Raw genomic sequence first — 21,533 nt, 5'->3', positions numbered from 1 at the left:
GGCTCCTGGGAAGAAGTGATTGTTGTAGGCATTTTTGTGGGACTCTTGCAAACTGTCAGGGCAGGCTGATGGGACCATTTGACTAGAGGAAGGGGATGAAGGGGGTGGGACTAGAATGGCATGGAAGGTAGATTGATGAGCTGAGTGCTAGGAAAGAGAAAACCCACACAAGGAATTATTTTAATTTTTACCAACTTTGATCTATTTTCTCATGGATATGAAAGGGGGTGGGGGAATTCCATCTCACAATAACTGGGTATTGATTCATTAACAGCCAAGATGGACAGAGTAGTCCAGGGGTCAACAAGATATGCTGGCAGTCTGTGTGGCCAGCTGCCTGAATTTGTGGACCGTTTTACTGGCACCCAGCCTTCATGTTTACTTAGACTTCATGTCCTCTTTTGTGTTAGGCTTAAGTAGTTTGTGGGAGTCCGTTTTCAGGTTCCTCGTGGCTTTACCCAGCAGGTCTGCATAGAGAGGATGATTAGGACCACAGGCCTGAGTACAGGTGTCTGGAATGGTCTGCACTTGGCTGTGCTGGGGGGAGGTCTTTTGCTCCACCCCTTGGTGTTTCCATAAATACCTTAGGGCAGAGATAGTCGGGGCCCATTGGAATAGGTTCCAGGCCCTCCTGAGGCTGTCCTGTATTTTCTGTTTATATCCACACTCTAAATCCTTCTATCTAATATGTCCTGCTGCTACCACTCAAAAAACTCTGGGGAAATGTGGGGTTGGTGGGTAGCCACCCCACCGAGACCTCCTTGAGGGAATCCGAGGGCATCTCTCAGGACTGTGTTGGCTCCTCACTGAGGGGCTGAGACCTCTCCCCTTAAAGAGATTGGGATGGCTCCAAAGAGACTTTGAAGGGTTCTCACAGAGGGACTACTATGCCATCTCTGGGAGGGACTGCAATGACTCCTCTTGAGAGATGTCTAAGGGTTCTGTCCGAAGGACTGCTATGCCTTCTCTGAGAAGGACTGCATTATCTACTCTCAGAGAGACTTCCGTGAGTTCTCTCACGAAGGATGTGATTGGTCCTTTCAAAAGGCTTATTACGAAGGATAAGCTTCTTCTCCCTGAAGCCATGTTGTTCTTCCTAGGCTGTGTGTGTCTCTTTAAAGTGACCCTGCAGGGTTCTCTTCAAAAGGTTGTCAGGTTCCATTCTCTCTTGGGCCTGAAATCTGGCTGCACTTGAGAACAGTTCTTAGACTCAGGATAGGAGATTTCATCACTGTAGTTTTTCTTTGCTCTGCTGATGACATTTTGAATTATACTCAAAGGTTGGATGTTGAAGTAACTTGGATAGTGGTATCTCTTTCAGAAACTATGGTCTCCAATTGCAAAGGTCTGGGTTGGAGAGAGCTCACTTGTTTTGACTGTTGAGTTTGTCTACACTGGTCACCTGTTCCCTGCAATCTGTCCTCTTGCTTAGGGGTTCACACCTGTTGACCTTTGCTGGGCAACTGGTGTGCTGGCTCCTTTGCTATCTCCTGCTAAACAATAATCCTTGGCTTTTTGTATGGGGTGCAAGTATTTTCTTGACCACAAATTGCCTGGCTTTGTCCTGTCCTCAGGCTTCAGTCCATTTCTATGTGCTATTTGGAATGCCTGCCTTAGCCCCTGGAAAAGCAGCTGGATGAACTTGGGCTGGATTTCTTAGGTTGTGTCTTTGAAGAAACAGTGCTTGTCTGAACGGTTCCAATACTCTTACTTCTTGATGGACACATCATTCTAAAAGGACTCTCTTCTGGGGTTCCACTATTTTTGTAGAGCTTTATGTTTTGTGTTTTAAGTCCCTTGGTGGTTTTGAAGCCAAAGGTCTTTTTGAGGCTTGATTTCAACCATTTTTCTTCCTCTTTACTTTCAAAGCCACTCTTGGATACAGAGTGAACCTGACAGAATTCATGGTGCTCAGAGTCTTTGGCGTCTGTCTTGCTGACCACACCATGGCTGTCCCATTGCTTTTTTCTAATGTGCACTTGTACAGAAGCTGGAGCCTGGTAAGATCGGGCCTGGAAATCTCTTGGAGTGGTTGGACTCTTGGAAGCTAAAGGACAGATTTTAGCTTTCCTTCCTGATGGTGATGTAATGCTCTTCCATGTATTTGCTCTGTTTCTACCATGATGCTTTGAGACCTGAGGTCTTTTCCCAGTTCTCAGTCTAAAACCAAGATGCAACCAAATCTCACCGTGGCCTTCAGGGATGTTTAAAAGGTGGAGCTATGGGTACACAAGAAGATATAGACCAAAAGCAGACTACAACTTTTGTCAGCAATTAAATCCTGACATCGGACACACTGCAAGCAGATGGGATATTTCAGGACAAGTCCTGATGAGAAAGGTGGAGGGACATTGTGGGGTACTTGACTAAGAGTTTTGCTGCTGTTTTTAGCTGTAGATCTTTTAGTAGATGGTGCTGTTCTGAGATATCCCTCTTGGTCTGGGAAAGACAACTTGCCTTGAGGGAGTGGTGAGTCAAAAGTCCTTGTCGGTGAACTGCTCTGTGAATTTTTACTCTGGTCCCTGGAAACAGGGTCTTCCCTATTGTAAATTATCTCAAGAGAAGACTCCAGCTTCACTAAGACAGGAAAGTGAGCCCTTGTACACGAGACAGACACGTGCTGAGTGACTTCCTAGAATATATCACTGAGTTTTGAGTTTGTTTTCTTTATTCCCAATCTAGTACCAGAGTATTGTTGTATTATGGAAGATGTGGATCCACATGTCCACATCTTTCAGGGCATGCTTTTCTTGTGACCATGGCATAAAATATGTCTCTGAATAGTTTATGTCTCTGAATAGTGAAATTGTCCTTGGACCCCTCTATAGTATGCTCTGGAAAAATGCCATCAGTTCGGCTGGAAGCCCAAATAAATTCTGAATAAACTGGCAGATATACATCGTGGTTCCTTCTGTTAAAAACAGCTGCTAAGCTTCCTTTCCATAGTGGTTCCCAGAACATTTCCCAGCATCAGCATATTGGAAGATATTTCCGAGGGAGTCGCTGCCTATAGACATGACTTTGACATTCTGTTGTCTATCCACGAAAGAATGGATAGGATCTCTTGGAGCCTCTAGTCCTGCCTGAAACTCCGAAGGGAGTAATCTCAGTGGATATGGAGAATATCCCTGAAGTGAATCCACAAATTCCTCCATTTGCTTCTTTTTGGATGCTTCCTCAGATAGGACATCCACTTCCCAGATGTCAGGATATAGGGTTCCCACAGTGTTCCTGATATCAGAGGGAAGAACCAAGGGAAGCGCTGATGAACATAATGGTGTGTGTATAGGACTCTGGAGACAGCAAAATACCAACAGCAAAGTTCTTCATAGCCAAGGCTCTTGATACCTCTGGCATTCCAGAACCCTGAAGGGACCCTAACTCAGTTTTGACAAAACTTGAAATAAATGGAACTGAAGGGCTGTGTATGAACCTAGAGAATTCTCTGCTTGTGACTTTTCTGATGTTATCGTTTCTGAGTCTCTATCCTCACACACCAATCTGTGATTCAAATAATCAATTTCCATTACTTTAGGGGATTCTGTTTTGATGCCTAGACATTTTTCAGCTTGAATCCTTTGCTCATGAGATAATACTGGAGGTCTCTCAAGTTTTTGCTGTAAGATTAATTCTGCAAAATTCTCTTGAATATATGCCCTTGGGGTTCATTTTGTAGGTTTTACCATGTCTTGAAGATGTGGTCTTGGGAGTAAATTCGAACCATTCTTTAGTTTACTTTACTGCTTGATTGTGTGGCAACTCCAATTGGTTCTATAGATGGGGACTTGGTCCTGGAGCCAGCTCTTCAGATTTTACAATCAGAAGCCGGGGTTTGGGAACCAATGTAGTCTTTATAACTTGAAAGCCCAACAACTCTATCGTTTCTAAAATCTGATGTGTTGATACTGCAATTAATTTCTTAGATTGCACATTTTGTAGCCAAAGACTTGAAGCAAATCCATCCAATTTCACATCATGCTGTTTGGGAATCAAATCAGCATGTTTTGACCCTTGAGAGGTTGGCTCTGGTATCATCACAGACTCTAGAACTTGAAGTGGCAGTCCAGAGATAATTTCCAATGATTTGGAAACACTGGGGAGAGCAGCTGACTGAGGAACGTGAAGCCGTATCTTTACAGATTCTGTCACTTTACCTAGTGTCTTTGGACTGATCGTTACAAAGTTTATCATTTGATCCAGTGATTCTATTGGAGTTAATGTTTAAAGTTCCCATGCTTAAATCATGGGGCTTTGTTACCCTACCTGCTACCTCCCTTGGCTGCCATGACTCAAAAGTGAGCTCCTCAGAGTCTCTATCTCCCACAACTTGACTGGATTGCTGTGTTAACAAATCTAAGGATGCTTCTCTTTGCAACCATGGCTTAGAGGTCAAACTTATAGATTCAGGAATCTGAGGTCCTTGGCCTGGTTTTATCCCTGAAACAGAATCTGGAACAAGATAGGATGGCCTTGATGGCAATGCTACAGATTCCCTTTAGGAAATTTTCTCAGAGTCCACCACCACAGGTCCTAAGTCTTAAGGACATGGCCTTGGAGATTTTTCTACACATCCAGTCTATTTACTGGCTTTGAAGTCACTCTAAGAAATTCTTTCCCTGGTCTTACCTCACAAGTTAGCATCCTTACCTCTGCAACATGATTCTTGAGGTCAAGGGTCAGTCTATCAGATCCTGTGGCTTTTTTTGTTGGTAACTCCTTGAAATCTTTAAATTGAGGCTACAAACAAGAAAGTAACTCCAGAGTTTCTGGGATCTGGTAGCTTTTCTGTGGGGTTACTTCTGAGGATTTCAAATCTTGATCACTTAGTGTGGGAGTCAGATCAACAAATTCTGGTCCTTGAAGATCTAGTTGCTGAGGCCTTCCTAATGATTCTATGATTTGATCTGTTGGTTTGGGGGTCAACCTCATAGACTTATCTATTGTTTTGGGGCTTTTATGTCCCAACCCTTTCATCATTTTGAAGATCCTGCATCTTGGTAAACTGGTAGTGAAATAAAAACCAACAGTTTAGAGATTTGGCAGCTGATCTTTTCAGCATAGTCCTCCAACTGGTGCCCAGGTCTATAGATCTATGATTTGATCACATGTCTGGGGACATTGGTTCCCAGATGTCACATTTTGAAGGAATGGCCTTGGTGATAACCACACAGAGTTCCCAGTTTGTGGCAGAGACACTGGTGACAACTTCACGTTTTACACTTTGCCACTTTGGCTCTGAAGTAAATTCCGTACATTTCATATGTTGCTGCTGTGATTCCAGAATCAAATTTGAAAATTTGACTCTAGTCAGTGCTGGTCCTGCTAAGAACTCCCCAGGGGACTCTGGTATTGGTACCATTAGTTTCTCATTTAACGGAAACTGTTGGTGATCCATGCTTTGCTGTTTGGAGCCCAGCTTCAGCTGCATAGGCTTTCTTTCATGAAAACATGGCTTCAGTGCAAAGGAAGTCTTAGCATGTTGAGAACAGTGGCATGGAGTAAACTCTAAGTGTTCACACTTTTGAGTTGGTGACCCTGGCTTCAACTTCACAGATGTAACTTTTTGAAAACAAGGTTCTGGTAAAAATTCCTTACTTCTTACGTCCTGCAGACCATAGCCAGGTGTCAGTTTTACAGAATTTGTAAAACAAAGCAATGACTGTTTGCTCATCTCTGGAGACATTCTATCTTCAGGCAGTGGGGTTGGTGAAACTCCCAGATTTCACACCATTTGATGGAGGCCTCAAAGTAAACATGGGTTGTGTGGTTTGCTGCCACAATCCAAGTTGTTTCTTCAAAAATGGGATCTCCCGAAACTCTGCCCCTACGATTAAGTGAGATGGTGTCACACCTTGAAAAGGTGGTCCACAGTGCAATAGAACAGATTTTGGACATTGAGATTCTGATCCAGGCGTCAACTCAAAGGACTTCACGTTTTGCAACTGTGGCCCTGAACTAAGCTTCACTGGATTTATGCACTATAATTTTAATCCTGGATTCAATTCAGAAAAATTCACACACTGTACTTGTGGCCCAGAGTTATACTCTACAGGTACTACACCTATATTTTACTCTGGAGTTAATTCAAGCTTCAGGTCTTGCACGTGTTGTCGTTGGTTAACTATTATAGGCATCTCTCTTAGAATTCCTGTCCCATGGTTTAACTCAGAAAACTTCGTACCTTGAAGTTTTGGAGCTTGTAAATGTGGCCCAGGGTTGTATCCAGTAGAATTTACAGACTGTGACTCTTGTCTTCGAGTACAGGCACAAGAATCCACATCTTGCAAATATGTTTTGGTACTGCACCAAACAGAATTTACACACAAAATTTGTGGTGCTGGAAGTGTTCTACCATGATTCATACCAAGAAGTGGCTTAAGACTACACCTATTAGAATGTTCACACTAAGGGTTTTGCGCTGGAGTGCGTGTGGAAGGATTCACACCTTGCAAATGTGAGTTAGGACAGCATCCAATAGGATCTACACACTGAATGTGTGGTCCTAGAACTAATGCCCATTGATTCACACCTTGCAAATGTGCTTCAGGATGTGGAATTTACACATGGAGGAGTTGGCCATGGGGTGTATATAGAATTCACACTCTGAGGACTTGGCCCTGGGGTACATACAGAAGAATTTACGTCTTGCAAGTTTGGCTCATGGATGCACACAGTAAAATCTGCACATTGCAATTTTGGTCCTAAAACGCATGCAGAAGAATGCGTTCCATGCAAATGTGACCCAGGATTGCACACAGACTTCATACATTGAGGGTCTGGCTCTGGAATGCATGCAGAGGAATTTAATATCTTGCAAATATGGCCCAGGTTTACACCCACTGGTATTTATATATTGAGAATTTGCATTGGGAGTGCATGCAGAATTTACATATTCTGAGTGTGGTCCAAGGCAGAACAACTTAGATTTTATACCTTGAAGGTCTGGATCAGGTTGCGCCTCAGACAATTCTACATTTTGTTTTCTGGTGTCAGATGCCATAACATTTTTTACAGAGAATCTGTGGCACTGCATTTAGGTCACAGGATGCCCTACCTTGCAGTCTAGGCTCATGTTTGAATTCCAGAGATGGCTCATCCGGTTTATGTGCACACCTCAGAAGGTTTTATCTCTGGCAACTCTGACACAGGGTTGAACGCTAAAGACTGAGGACTTGTTCCCAGACCCAACTCAGAGGACATCACATCTTGCAACTGTTGCTCTGAATTGAATTCCATAGATTTCAGGTCTTGAAGCTTTGTACATAATTCTGATGACTCCTGTAAATGAGTGGTCTCCAACTGCAAAGGTTCCCTGTCAACTGCCTTACCAAATGTCCATTTTAAAGATTTTACATCTTGCCACAGTAGCTGATCTACAGAGCCCACGAGTTTCTCTTTTTGAAGCGTGTCCTCTGAAATCACTTCGGGAGACTTCATACCCTATGAGCATAGGCCAGAACTGACCTCCATACATCTTCCATATTGAAGCTTTCTCCCCAGAATTTTTCATCTTGTAACTGGGGGCCTGAGTTTAACTTCCCAGATTCCCCATTTGGGGTCTTGGACTCCACTGTCACACCTTGTAACTTTGGGCCTTGATTAAACTCTACAGACTCCTTAGCTTGGTACCTTTGCCCATGAACCAATTCAGAGGGATTTTTATTTTGTGTCTGTGGTCCAGAATTGAGGTCCACCACTGTCACACCTTGGGATTTTATCTGTGTTACCACCTCAGAAGATTTTATACTTGTAATGTATTGTCCCATAGAGTTCACATCTTGAAGCTTCATACCCATGATCAGCTCAGGATATTTCAAATCTTGTAAAGGGGAGCCTGAGTCCAGCTCTACAGATTTTGTACCTAAGAACATCTTCCTCAGGGTGAAATCATGTTTCTTACCTTGTAACTTTGAACTAGGTTTGATTTCTTTGGATTTCATAGCATGAGCCCTTTTCCCTCTAATGACTTCAGATGTCATATCTTGTAAGTGTGGTCCAGGACCGAAGTCCACAGACATGATTGTCCATACCCATGATTGTCCTTGAAGATTTCAGGTCTTGTAACTGTGGGCCTGATTTACCGTCTTCCATTTCCATTTCTTGAGGCTATGTTCTCAGAAATGAGTTGGATTTTATACCTTACCACTGTGCCCAGGTTTACAGCCTTGTTTGACACATCGAGTTTTGGTACCCATAGCCAACTCAGTAAATGGTTTACTTTTCAACTGTGAGCTGGGACTTAACTTAGGACATTTCATATTTTGGGACTCTGTTTCAGGTGTCAAGTCAGAACATTTTGCACACTGCCACTGGGGCCCAGAGATGTTCTCAGATTCATACCTTCAGGCTTTGTCTGAATGCCAACTCAGAAGATTTTCCACAGTTCAACTCTACATTGTTTTGTGATTGTGGCCTTTGGCTTAAAGCTCTATATTTCCCTTCTAAGGACTGTGACTCTTGCTTAAATACTGAACACAGCTCCAGTCTGTGTTCCTGGGGATGACCCTAAGGGCTTCCCTTCTTGTGGCTGTAATCCAGGGTTCAACCCAGGAGAGCTCCTTTCTTCTAAGCAAAACCTGGGATTGAATTTCCATTTTGTATTATTGATCTTTGACCTTAAGTTTGGGTCACATGCTTTCATACTTCTAAACAGTAGCTCAGATTTGAAATCAATAGTTTTGGACCTCTGAGACTGATGTTCTTGGGTTGACCCTGAAGGTTGTTTACCTGTGACTTTGGCCTCATAGTTAACTCATGGGATGTCTTCACAACTCTTAGTTGTACTGAGGGTTTTAACTCTTTAGCTGTGACATCTTGAGATTGCAACCTAAGATTCAGTATAGATTTCTTAACCTGCCATTCAGACAGTGGTATCTAGTGAACAGATTTTGTATTTTCAAGCTGTGGTCCCTGGTGTAAGGCCAACTTTTCACACATTGAGACTATAGCTTTGAGGTTGATGTGATGTTTTCCCTTGTTTGTAGCTCAGGTACAAGGGCCAATTCAGGGGTCTTCACACACTGTACTTGCGGCACAAGGTTTAAAATCCTGAATTTTTTTCCTTGAAGTTTTGGCCCCAGAGACATCTCTGATGTCTTCACACTTCCCAGCTGTATGGATGGTTTCTGTTCTGTAGACTGGACACCTGGAGATGGTGACCCACGATTTAATTCTAAAATGTCACACCACAGAACTCAGGTCCTGGTATCCACTGAATGGATCTTACAAGGTCAACTTGTAGCTCCTTGATTAGCTCCACAGTTTTGATCCCTTGAAGCTGCGGCTCAGAAGCTAAGTTGCAAGTTTTTGTTTTCTACAGAGCTAGTGCTAACGAAGAGGTTTTTACTTGCTGTAACTGTGACTCAAGATGAAACTCCATGGATTTTTCTCCTTGAATTTTTAACCTGACTGTCAATTCAGATGACTTCACACCTCTCCGTTGTGTAGACAGCTTCAATTCTGTAGGTCTGGCACTTTGAGACTGTAACCTAAAGTTTGACCCTATACATTTCTCCCTTTGAAACTCAGATACTGGTATCCACTGAACAGATTTTGTACCTCCAATTTGTGGTTCTGTATTTAGTGCCACAGTTCTCCCATCTTGAAGCAGTGGCTCTAACATTGGCTCCAAGGCTTTCATTTGGTACACTTGTGATTCTGGAGTCAATGGACAAGGTATCATGCTTGGCACCTTTGGCTCACATTGACCTCTTGAGCTTTTACATTATGAATGAATAACTACTTCAGAAACCAATTCAAATGAGGGTGCATCTTTACATTGTAGTTTAGAGATGAGCTCTATGGGTTTTCTACCTGCAAGTTTGGGTTCTGGATCTGACCCCATAGACAACATATCTTCCAACTCAAACTGTTTGTTCAGCCGGTCAAACATCCCACCTTTCCACTCTGCTGAGCTTATCTGGTCATCCTGTCCGGGCTCAACAATTAAATCTATGGATGCCATCCCCTGACACTGTTGTGTTGAGACTAAATCCACAAATTTTACTCCTTGGATCCCTTGTGTTTTGGCTATATTCCCAGGTTTTAGACTTTGCTGCTTCAGACATGAGACAATCACACATTTGCTATCTTTCATTTGTGGCTGTGAAGTCAGTTCCTTGGGTTTTACATCTTGTTGATGAGGCCCTTACAACACCTCCACAGGCTTATCTTGAAACAGCATCCCTGGTACAAAAGTCACAGGATTCTCCCCTTGCTTCTTTTCTCAAGTTTTAAGCCCATGGCATTTATATCTTGAACAAATGTGTATCGGGCCAACCCCACAGTTTTTAAATCTTGCATTCTTGAACCTAGGATCAACTTCACAGATTTCATACCATCTGACTGAGAACTATTTGGGGATATCACTGTAGATTTTCTCCTCTCTAGACACTGTCCTGGAGTTTAGACTGCAGATTTCCTATCTTCCAAGTGTGGTTCTGAACATGGTAACTCAGATTTTAAACCTGTTGGAGCCCGGAGGCAGTTCTTCAAGTTCCTTATCTCCTGCTTGTATCACCAGGGTTGACAACATAGATTTGACTTTCCCCAGCTCTGACTTTGACCTTAACTCCACAGATTTCATGTCTTCCAAATGTGGCCATGGCATTAACTCTTCTTGCTTTGTGGCTGTGATCTTCTTCACAGGTTTTATATGTCCCAAATGCTGTCTGTGGATCAATTCAGAAGATTCTACACCTTGTGCCTATGATCTTCTGATCAACTCAGAATGATCTGCACCTGCTAAGTGTTTCCTAGGAGTCAATTTCATTGATTCTGTATTTGGTATGTGTGGCTCAGAGGCTAGTTTATAAGACATTGGGTCTTCAAAGCTTGGTACTTGATTCCCTGGGACATATTGTATATCTTGAAAGAGTGGCTCTTGTGCTATTAACTCTGGCTTCATCCCTTGCCTCTCTGGCTGTGTGGTCAACTCAAATATTTTTACACATTCTAATCGTGGCCCTGAGTTAAACTCTGAAGTCTTCACAGCTTGAGGTTGAGTTCCTGGAATTACATCAAAAAATTTGACATTGTGCAGCCATGGCCCTGAGTTAAAACTTACCTGCCTTGTATCTTGTAGGCCTGGAGTCACCTTTGCTGATTTGGGATCATGTATCCCTAACTCTGGAGCCATAGGACTCATACCATAAGACAAAATTTGCTCCCCAAATTGGGCCCCTTGATGTTTTATTCTAGAAGCCAACTCAGAAAATTTGGTGTCTTGTTGCCACAGTCCTGGATTGACCTCCTCAGCTATCACTCTTGGATGTTGTAGTTCAGAGGATGGGATTGTGAGTTTCATGCTGCAAAACTCTGATAGTTCCGGAGGCAACACAAGCTTCTTATCTTCAACGTGCATCTCTTGGCCTAATGGCAAAAATGATTCTGGCATCAATCCCTAGGGCTTCCTATCTTGAAGCTGAATACCTGGCGTGAATTGTCCACATTTGAAACCTTGGTGCTTGGGCTCTAGGACGGGATCAGAGAATCTCACATGTTGCAAGCATGGTCTTATGTTTATGTCCACCAACTTCACAGGTTGTGGCTGTGGCTGTGGTTCTGGAGGCTTTGGCCCTAGAAGAAATGCTGATGATCTGGTTTCTGACCCTGGGGAACATGATATTTCATCATCAGAGTTCACACCATAATGTGGGGGGCCTGAGATGAAATTTACTGGGTTTTCCCCTTGAAGAAGTAGCTCTTGATATAACTTTAGAAATTGGACACTTTGCAATTGTGGCCCTAGAATCAATTCCGATTTGACATTTAGCTGCTGTGGCCCTAGATTTAAATCCACAGATTTCACATTTGGGGGCTGTGGCCCCTCAATCAGTTCCTTTGGTGATAAACTTTGTAGCCCTGGCTCTGGTTTTGTCTTTTCAGGATCTACCTTTCCTATAGGTGACTGTTGCATTCATTACATCTACAGATTTCTCATTCTGCAACTGTGATTCTCTATCCATTTGCCTAGACTTTACTTCATGGAGCTGTGGCCCTGGGATCCCATCTTCAATATGCAGTTAGGGTTCTGTAGTTAGCTCTGTAGGTTCTACAACTTGTTCAGGTGATTCAGCAATTACTTCTGCAGATTTCAAATTTTGGGCCAAGGTCTCTGACTTTACACCTTGCACTCTTGGTTCTAGACTCAACTCTAGAGATCTCATCTCTGATTATGGGTCTACAATGGTCCCCTGGGTATCATCGACTTTAGACAATGTCAACCTGATGGTCTCTGTCTTCATATTCTTGTCTCAGAATTCTTTCCGATGGGTTAGCAAATTCTGCACACAGTTCTAGAGTCACCTGAACAAACTTCACATCTGGGGGCTGTGGCTCTGGGGCCATCACTCCTGAGATCATAGTTTGCACTTCTGAATCTAGTAGCAAATCCAGAGTATCTTTAATTGCACTTCCTGATTCTGGAGTCTCTTCCATCTCTTTCACAACTTGGGTCCCAGGTTCAAGAGTATCTTGGAGTGGTGGTGAGCTCATCTCCACAGATTCTGAGGTCTGGCTCAATGGTGTTGGACTCATCCCTAATGATGATTGTGGCAACAGAGCAGATTTTTCCACCTGCTGGCAAGGATCAGAGGTCACTCTTGCTTCTGAGGCTGGATGCTGTAGGGTCAGTCCTTCAGGTTCTAGGAAATGATAACTTGGTTTGGGGGTCGCTTCTAAAGATTTTGTTGCATAAAAGTGTGTGCTTGGGATCAGTTCACCAACTTCCATAGTCTCCACCTGTGCCTCAGGAAGTAGACTCCTACCTTCTACAAATGGAGTCTTTGTATCCTCAAGCAATGGTACAGGGGCCATCTTATCATAGCCGGTGCTTTGTGAACATGGTTCTGGGGCCAAGTTCACAGATTTTCTACCTTCAAGTGATCATTTGGAGTCAACTCCACCATTTTTAATTACCTTGTAATTCCTGTGATAGGGCTGAAAGAGCATTCTTCCATACCTTGAGACTGAGAGTTGTTGATCAAATGTACTGATTTATTTACTTTACAACTGTGGACTTGGGGCCTACCTAGCAGACTTTTTGTTTTGGAGTTGTGGTTCAACTGTCAGTTGGCCAGAATTCACATCTTGAAACTGAGACTCAGGGGCTGATGGCACAGATGTCTCACTTTGCAGTTGTGGTATGGGGGTTAATTCCTCAGATTGTGTATTCTGCTGATTTAGTTCTGGGGCCAAATCTGTAGATACCACTGTTGAGGTTGGTGGTCCATATTTTTCCATTTCTAGGACTAAATCTGTGATTATGCCCACAGATTTCATACTTTGCAATCTTGGATCTGGGATCAGGTGCTCAGATTTTACATTCTGTAGTTCTGGGGGTAAGTCCATTGAATCTCTAACCTTAGACTGTGGGACAGTGCCCCCCCCCCAAATATTCCGTTTCCTGAAGCAGTGGTATGACTGGCCCTACTTCAGCTTCTGGAATTTGATGCTTTTGGCCCCTTCCTATAGGTACTGCACCTTGATCTGGTGGTGCTGGGATTGTTCTCGTGGATTCCATTATTTGATGATGTGACTATGGTGTCTCCACAGGATCCTTCACTTGTGGCCAGTTCAACCCCATAGCTTCTGCCATGTTGTGACTTTGCCTTGGGCTCACCTCCGAATAATTTAAGTCTTGGTGCCATGGGGTGAACTCCAAAGAGTCTGTGACCTGATGAGACAGTCCTAGAGTCAATGACACACACTCTGTGCCTTAAGACTCCCCACGGAGTCTTTAACTTGACCCTGTAACCCAGAAGGCAAATTGCAGAGACTCTCTGACTTGAGGCTCTACAACTTGTAGTGGTGTGATCATTCCCGTGGGAGATGCCTGACTAGCGGGGTCACCTTTAGAGTATACAGGGATTAACCTGATGGTAGTAGGTCATCAATCATTCCTGATGGTCCCAGGACTTTAGATGGTGGCTGTGGAGGTATGCTTCTAGATTCTACAGTTCCTACTGGGACAGTAGAAGTCGGAACATCTGGTTGAGCTGACACTGGGGTCAAATTTTCAGCTGGAGGCTGTGAGCCTTGGATCAAAGCCCTAGATTTAGTAATGTGTGGCTGTCATAGTGGAATTATCTGCATGAAATCCATGGCTTGTTTTGCCACTGGAGTCACTTTGTATCATCAATGGCTTCAGGCAGTGCACTTGAACTAATTTCCATTGCATTTTGATGTACTGGACTGGGAGTAATCCTGGTGTTTTGTGGCTTGATTCTAAGAACTCAAGGTCATGATCAGTGTTCCCATGACATTATGCTGAGACTGGGTAATCATTTCCATAGCTTCCACAACTGTCTGCTGTGGCCCTAGACTCATACTTCCTGGTCTTATGGCTTGATAATTATGCAATGTATTCATCTTTACTGATTTCATGACTTGGTATTGTAGCTTTGAGGCTATTCCTTCTGGTCCTGTGCCTTGTGGACTTCTGGGCTTATTCCCATTGAGTCCATAACCTGAAGCAATGCCAATGGAGTGACCTTTATGCTGTCTGTGGCTGTGTCCATTCTCCTCTCCCATACTTTGGGCTCTACATGAAGATGTAGGGACAGAGAAGCCCAAGAAAAGGAAACAATGGAGGATGGAGCTGTCTGCATGACTTTGGAAGGAAAGATGTCAGGGAGATGAGTGTACTCTCCAGGCACACCCTCTTTTTCAACTTTCTTCCACTTCAAGTGGAAAGAGTCCTAAAGCAGGTCCACAGTTGATCAGTCATCAGCCTTGAGCTGCCCGATAAGGATAAAATCATTCTGACCTGTGAGTTTCCAGATTTGTTTTAGATTTTGTTGCTTGGAAGCCTAGAGAAACAAACAAAAAGAAACCAAGTCAGGTTTATGTTCTAGCTTGGACAATTTATTGACAACACATCTCATTTTATCTAGGGGATATCGAGATGGTTTATGTCAGGTATCAACACCGTTGTGGTCCGCAACCATATCATCAGTTACCATCTCATTTGTTTATTTGTGAATAATGGTTACATATCCTAAGGGATCAGAAAGATGGCTCTGTGGGCACAGGTGTTTGACACCAATTCCGATGACATGAGTCCCATCTCTGGGGCCCACAAAGTAAAAGGTAAAAAGCATTTTCCACAAGTTGTGCTCACCTCCACGTGCATGCCATGTGTACATGCATGCACCCACATGCTTGATGGAGCAAAAACCTAAATGTAAGAACTATTTAAGTTATAAAACTCTTTCCAGATAAAAAAGAGGGGAAGAATTAGGCTTGGGGAGATGGTTCAGTGGTTAACAACAGCACATACTGCTCTTGCAGAGGACCCAAGTTTGGTTCCTATCATCTATATCGCTCACAATCACTCCTAACTCCAGCTCCAGCTCCAGGGGGATCCAGCACCTCTGGCTTCTGCTGGCACCTGTGCTCATGCCCACACTCACAATTATACAAACACACAATTTTATACACATATCACACTCACAATTACACAAACACAATTTTACACACACACACACACACACACACACACACACACACACACACGCCTTTTAAAAAATAATAATAATAATAAATCTAAGCAAGAGAAGAGAGTGTAATGGTTAATTTTATGCCGACTTGGCTAAGCTATGGAGCCCAGTTCTTTGGTCATATATTAGTCTAGAACATTTCTTTGACAGTAATTTTACATTTGATTAACATTTAAAATCAATACACCTTAAGGCAGATTGACTTCCATACTGTGGAAGTGGGCATCACCCAATCAGCGGAAGGCTTTAAGAGCAGAGACCAGAACTCCCTGAAGAGGAGAGAAGCCTTCCACAAGACTGAAGCACACAAAAGTGTGCCCATTTTTCTAGCCTGTCCTGTCCTGAAGATTTTGGGCTCAGGACAATGACATTAACTCTTACCCAAGTTTGTCTATGAATTTCAGAGGAGCTATGAGAGCTTATTTCTTAACCTTAGTATCTCCTCCTTTGGAGTGTGTGTGTGTGTGTGTGTGTGTGTGTGTGTGTGTGTGTGTGTGAGATAAAGAACAATCTGGTCTTTGTTCCAGATTCTTAGTACAGAACTCCAAAAACCCTTGTAACTCCATGAGTGTTGAGGGCATCTGTTACATTAATAAGATGGAAATTTGGATTTGCTTCTATTTTTAATTGAGGAAGCTAGAACAATCATCATTCTAAAATCTAATTAAGACCTGACCAGTCAATATATTTATGCATAGATGCATAAATCCCAAACAAAATATCAGCAAACTGAATCTAATGAATCTAATTAAAGTATTGGGACCAACATTACAAATGTGTTATATGTATCCTAGGAATTCACAGCTGGTTTATTATCTTACATTCTTATGCAACTCAGTACACTGATTGAACGAACAAGAAAAAATATATGACATCTAAATAGAGGCAGGAAATATACTTAATATTTATCATTCAGTATAAAGAGATTTAATTTAAAATTTTAGAAGATTTTTTTAAATTAACATCAATTCTTGCTAAAACTTCCTTAATTGGAAAGGAATATTTGAAAAACCATAGAAAACATTATACATAACTGGTGAATTATAAAAAATTTCCTTGACTTAATAAAGAGACAGATGCCCACAACACATTGCTACTGAATATTGTACTTGAAGTTATAATCATAAATGAAAAAAGGAGAACCAAGACATAAGAATTGGAAAAGAGGAAATAAAACTGTTATTTACACATGACATGATTTAGAGAATATCCCTAGAGGAGAATACAGTCAAAGTGATACACTTAGCAGGGTTTTCTAAGCAGCTCAATACAGAAAGATCTGTTGTATTTTCAGGTTTTGGCATCATTTATATAAAATGGTATTCACAAGGGGTGGTGGTGGTGCACATCTTTAATCCCAGCACTTGGAAGGCAGAGGCAAGTGGATCTCTGTGAGTTCAAGGCCAGCCTTGTCTACAAAGTGGTTTCCAGGGCATGCAGAGCTACACAGGGAAACCCTGCCAAAAAAAGAAAGCAAGAGAAAGAAAGAAAAAAAGAAAGGAAGGAAGGAAGGAAGGAAGGAAGGAAGGAAGAGAAAGAAAGAAAGAAAGAGAGAAAGAGAGAAAGAAAGAAAGAAAGAAAGAAAGAAAGAAAGAAAGAAAGAAAGAAAGAAAGAAAGAAAGAAAGAAAGGAAGAAAGGAAGAAAGGAAGAAAGGAAGAAAGGAAGAAAGGAAGAAAGGAAGAAAGGAAGAAAGGAAGAAAGGAAGAAAGGAAGAAAGGAAGAAGAAAGGAAGAAAGGAAGAAAGGAAGAAAGGAAGAAAGGAAGAAAGGAAGAAAGGAAGAAAGGAAGAAAGGAAGAAAGGAAGAAAGGAAGAAAGGAAGAAAGGAAGAAAGGAAGAAAGGAAGAAAGGAAGAAAGAGAAAGGAAAGGAAAGAAAGAAGGAAAGAAAGAAACAGTATATTATTTACAATATTATTCCAGGCCTGGGGATGTAGTTTGGTGGTAGACTGCTTGCCAAGAGCACAAGACCCTGGATTTGATCCTTAGCACTAACTAAAAATAAGTAAATAAACGATAGATAGATAGATAGATAGATAGATAGATAGATAGATAGATAGATAGATAGATAGATGATAGATAGACAGATAGATACAGATATAGATATAGATACATGATAGACAGAGAGATAGATATAGATGATGATATAGATAGATAAAAATAAAATGCCTAGCCAAATCACACATTATGTGCCTCCTGATGATTATCGTTACCTATGAACTATGTCATGCTCTTTTTTTATAACCCACTAAGTCCATTTAGTCTTGCCTATATGGACATGGCTACACCACACGGATATTTGATCAACAAAATGTTAGTTGTGAAATCTAGACAAATGTTCCTTTTATCCAATACATAAATGAAACTAATAAAAGAAAAGAGAGACTCTAGATTAGAATAAAGAAATATATTGTTCAGTCTCAACATTCAATACTGAGTTGAGCTAAGTAATAATTTATGCCAGTAAGTGACTGCGTGACTATTGGAATTTAAATGCTGGTGGGTATTTGAGGTATTAAGAAATTATTCAGATATTATTGTTACATTTTTAGGTGTAATAATGATATTGTGATTAACCCGTTTTTCTTTATTTTTCTTTGTGGAATGAGGCAGGATCTCAAAATATACATACTAAAACATTTACCATAAAATTATTTCTGATTTGCTTCAAAAAATGATGTAGCAAGGGTTGAGTGACAGGACTATGAAGATTCATCAGACCACCTTTTATTTTCTTCTCATACTAAGGATTGAATGTAGGGTCTTGTTCAGACTAGGTTCATTTACCAATTCTGTGTGCCTTTGATTTGCCTAAAATTATCCTTAATAAAAATCAAGGAAAGCTGGGCCGTGGTGGCACAAGCCTTCAATCCCAGCACTTGGGAAGGAGAGACAGGTGGATTTTTGTGAGTTTGAGGCCAGCCTGGTCTACAGGGAGAGTTCCAGAACATCTAGGATTACAGAAACAAACTGTCTTGAAAAATGGAAAGAAAAAAAAAACCTAAAACAAACAAACAAAAAAAAAAAATTAAGGAAAAAATGGACCAGAGATGTAGCTCAGTGATAGAGTGCTTTGCCTAGCATGAGCAATGACCTGAATTTGATCCTTACTAACACACACACACACACACACACACACACACACACACACACACACACACTGCTCAAATGACTTGAATAGGCAGTTTACAAGAGAGAATTTCCAAATGGCGAATAAACCTGAGACATTTCTCAGTGTTATTAGTTATGATGTGTGTGTGTGTGTGGTGTGGGGCGTTTACCCACCAACCCTACAGTTCCCCAGAGTTTTCTTGAGTGTGAGCAGCAGGAAATATTAGATAGGATTTATTTCGGAGATAAACAGATAGAAAATAAAGGATAGCCTCGAGAGGGCCTGGAATCTTTTCCAATGGGCCCTGACTGTCTCTGCCCCAGGATATTTATAGAGACGCTAAGGGGTGGAACAAAAGACCTCCTCCCCAGCACAGCCAAGTGCAGACCATCTCAGACACCTGCACTCAGGCCCGAGGTCCTGATCATCCTCTATGCGGACATGCTGGGTAAAGCCACGAGGAACCTGAGAATGGGCTCCCATAGTGTGGGTGCACATGAAATCACAATGCAATACCACATACTCACTGGAATCACTAAAATAAAAGAGGTGCATATGCCAAGTCTGGGCAAGATGGTAGGACTGTGGGGGAGCCAGTCACTCATGGTCTGCTCACATGATCAAAAACTCAGAAGAGGCATGACCTACTAACATTAAACATGTGCACCACATACTCAAACAATTCTTCTCCTGCTAGAAATAAAAATCCCACAGCAAAGTGTCACTTGCAATTCACTTCCTAAGATGTTCTTTGTCTCGTGATATGATTTAAGTCTTTCTTAATAAAACAAACGCACTCTACCATCTGCCTCCCATCCCATGTGATAGACAATATCTACACCACTCTTACCACATTCTTTTCCCCCAAAGTTATGTCATCTGAATGTCTCACTTCAGCTTGAGCTCCTAAACAGCACTTTCTCAGTATCTAGAACATTCTGCCTCAGTGTCTATTTAAGACTAGATCCTAAAGCTACCATTACTATTACTTTCCTTCTTCCTCTTCCTCCTCCTCCTCCTTCTTCTCCTTCTCCTCCTCCTCTTCTTCTTCCCTCTTTCTCTTCTTCTTGGTTTTTTAAGACAGAGTCTCCCTGTGTATTCCTGGCTGTCCTGGAACACACCAAGTAGACCAGGCTGTCCTTGAACACCGAGACATCCTCCTGCCTCTCCCTCCCAAGTGTTGGGATTAAAGGTGTGCACCATCATGCCCATCCTAAGGCTTCTTGAAGTGAATTAAGAGAAAAATAAGCTGAGCAGTGGTGGCTCATGCCCTTAATCCTAGAACTTGGGAGGCAGAGGCAGGCAGATCTCTGTGAGTTCAAGGCCAGCTTGGTATACAGAGTGAGTCAGGAGAGCCAGGGATACACAGAGAAATCTTGTCTCAGAAAACCAAAACAAGGAAGGAAAAATAAAAGAGGAAGCCATCTATCAATGCTGTCTCAACCCCCCTCTCCCCTCCATCCAGTTCTTCCTACGGCCCAGAGGATGGGCATTTAGACAAACCTATAGGGTTTCAGCATGGAGAGAGTGAGTTTCGAGAGAGTGGCTATCACGTACCTCTGTCTTGGCTGCCACCTGTGTCTACCTCTGATACCTAGAAAACAACCCATATTCCACAAACCAAGAAACCAAGTAGCATAAGGCTGAGATGTGTCGGCAGTGGGAAAGCGAGCCCCCATATTAGGGACATTTCTCAAGCCTATGCCCCCTCCACTACAGAGTTTCTGTCTCTAGACTGAGATTCCATGACATCACAATAGGCAGTGCCAGGTAAAGCCAGTGTACACTCGGATCCCAGCTGATGCCCTTCCCTGTGGCTGACCTTGCTCTGAGCTCTAATAGCCAAAGCTCAGGGGAGAATCCATCTATGAATCTTCTAGGGTCCAGCTAGACAAACTCGTCACTAAGGAAGGAGTGGCGAGGTAAAGTTTCAAAGGTCTTCTAAAATGACTTGTCCTGACTCACATTTTCTTTGGAGCCGGTCACTGTCATAAGTTTGGAATGGGTCTATGACCATAAATTTCAAACTGCAGGTTAGAATACAGAGTCAAGTGGAATCTGAGAGAGTTGGGATAGTTGAAGTGGAAACTCTCAGGGACTTTGAGACGCTTGGTTTCACAAGTCTCCATATTTCCTAGTTGCTGTTGACCTGACACACATCACACTAAGCAGTGGCCTTAGAGGATCTACAATCTCACTGCCAAGTTTAGAGTAGCCATGTATCACCACACCATCTTACCAAGTCAACACATTCAAACAATATTGATGTGATCAATTCATGTGATCAAAATTATTCTTTTCATATAGGAATACTAATGAACCACTGACTGGTAGACACCATTTCAGAAGACAAAGTCTTTTCCCCCCACAGTATTTTCTGTCTATGGGGGCAGTGCATTTAATATTCTTGGGGAGTCTACTAAAAAAGAAAATGTTAAATAACGGTGTGCGTGCCTTATGAAGCACTACTCAATTTCTACGAGGATTTTAATTATACAGAACTCTGACTTGTACATTGAGGACATGCTATGTGGCAGGTCCTAGTTGTATACCAGTCTGGAGTCCTGGTGAAGAATTAGGAATCAGATATCCCTTTGGGTTCTTAAAACATTTTTGTGCACTTTAACACGAACCTTTCAAGATTCGTGTTTATTAATATCTTAAATGTGTGTATGAGTGCAGGTTCCACAGTGAGGGGGCTAGAGGTGATCTGCAGTTAACATGTTTGTGAACCACACAATATGGGTGCTGGGTACTGAACTCAGTACCCCACCATTGTGCTGCCTCCAGCCCTGACAAGGACCTTTAGCAGTCCTGTCATTTAGATATGATGTCAGTGTGTCCCTGAAGGGGAAGCATCAGGAGAGTAGGATCTTAATTCAACTACAATGTTTATTATTTTATTATTTCATATTTTCGAGGCA

The 21,533-nt window shown here is 42.2% G+C and overlaps 1 long non-coding RNA gene across 1 annotated transcript; it reads right to left on the bottom strand.

The window, feature by feature from the left end:
* Positions 1–175: 175 nt before the first annotated feature.
* LOC121825053 (uncharacterized) lies at positions 176–21,270 on the bottom strand. Its single transcript, XR_006067116.2, has 2 exons — positions 20,167–21,270; positions 176–14,810 (listed from the first exon to the last, which is right to left on the bottom strand). It is a non-coding gene; the product is annotated as an uncharacterized LOC121825053 (long non-coding RNA).
* Between the last annotated feature and the right edge of the window lie 263 nt (positions 21,271–21,533).

The sequence above is a fragment of the Peromyscus maniculatus genome, chromosome 22 (genome assembly GCF_049852395.1).
Source record: "Peromyscus maniculatus bairdii isolate BWxNUB_F1_BW_parent chromosome 22, HU_Pman_BW_mat_3.1, whole genome shotgun sequence".
NCBI lineage: Eukaryota > Metazoa > Chordata > Mammalia > Rodentia > Cricetidae > Peromyscus > Peromyscus maniculatus.
The sequence above is the reverse complement of the archived record's forward strand: the minus strand, read 5'-3'. Positions and strand labels throughout refer to the sequence as shown.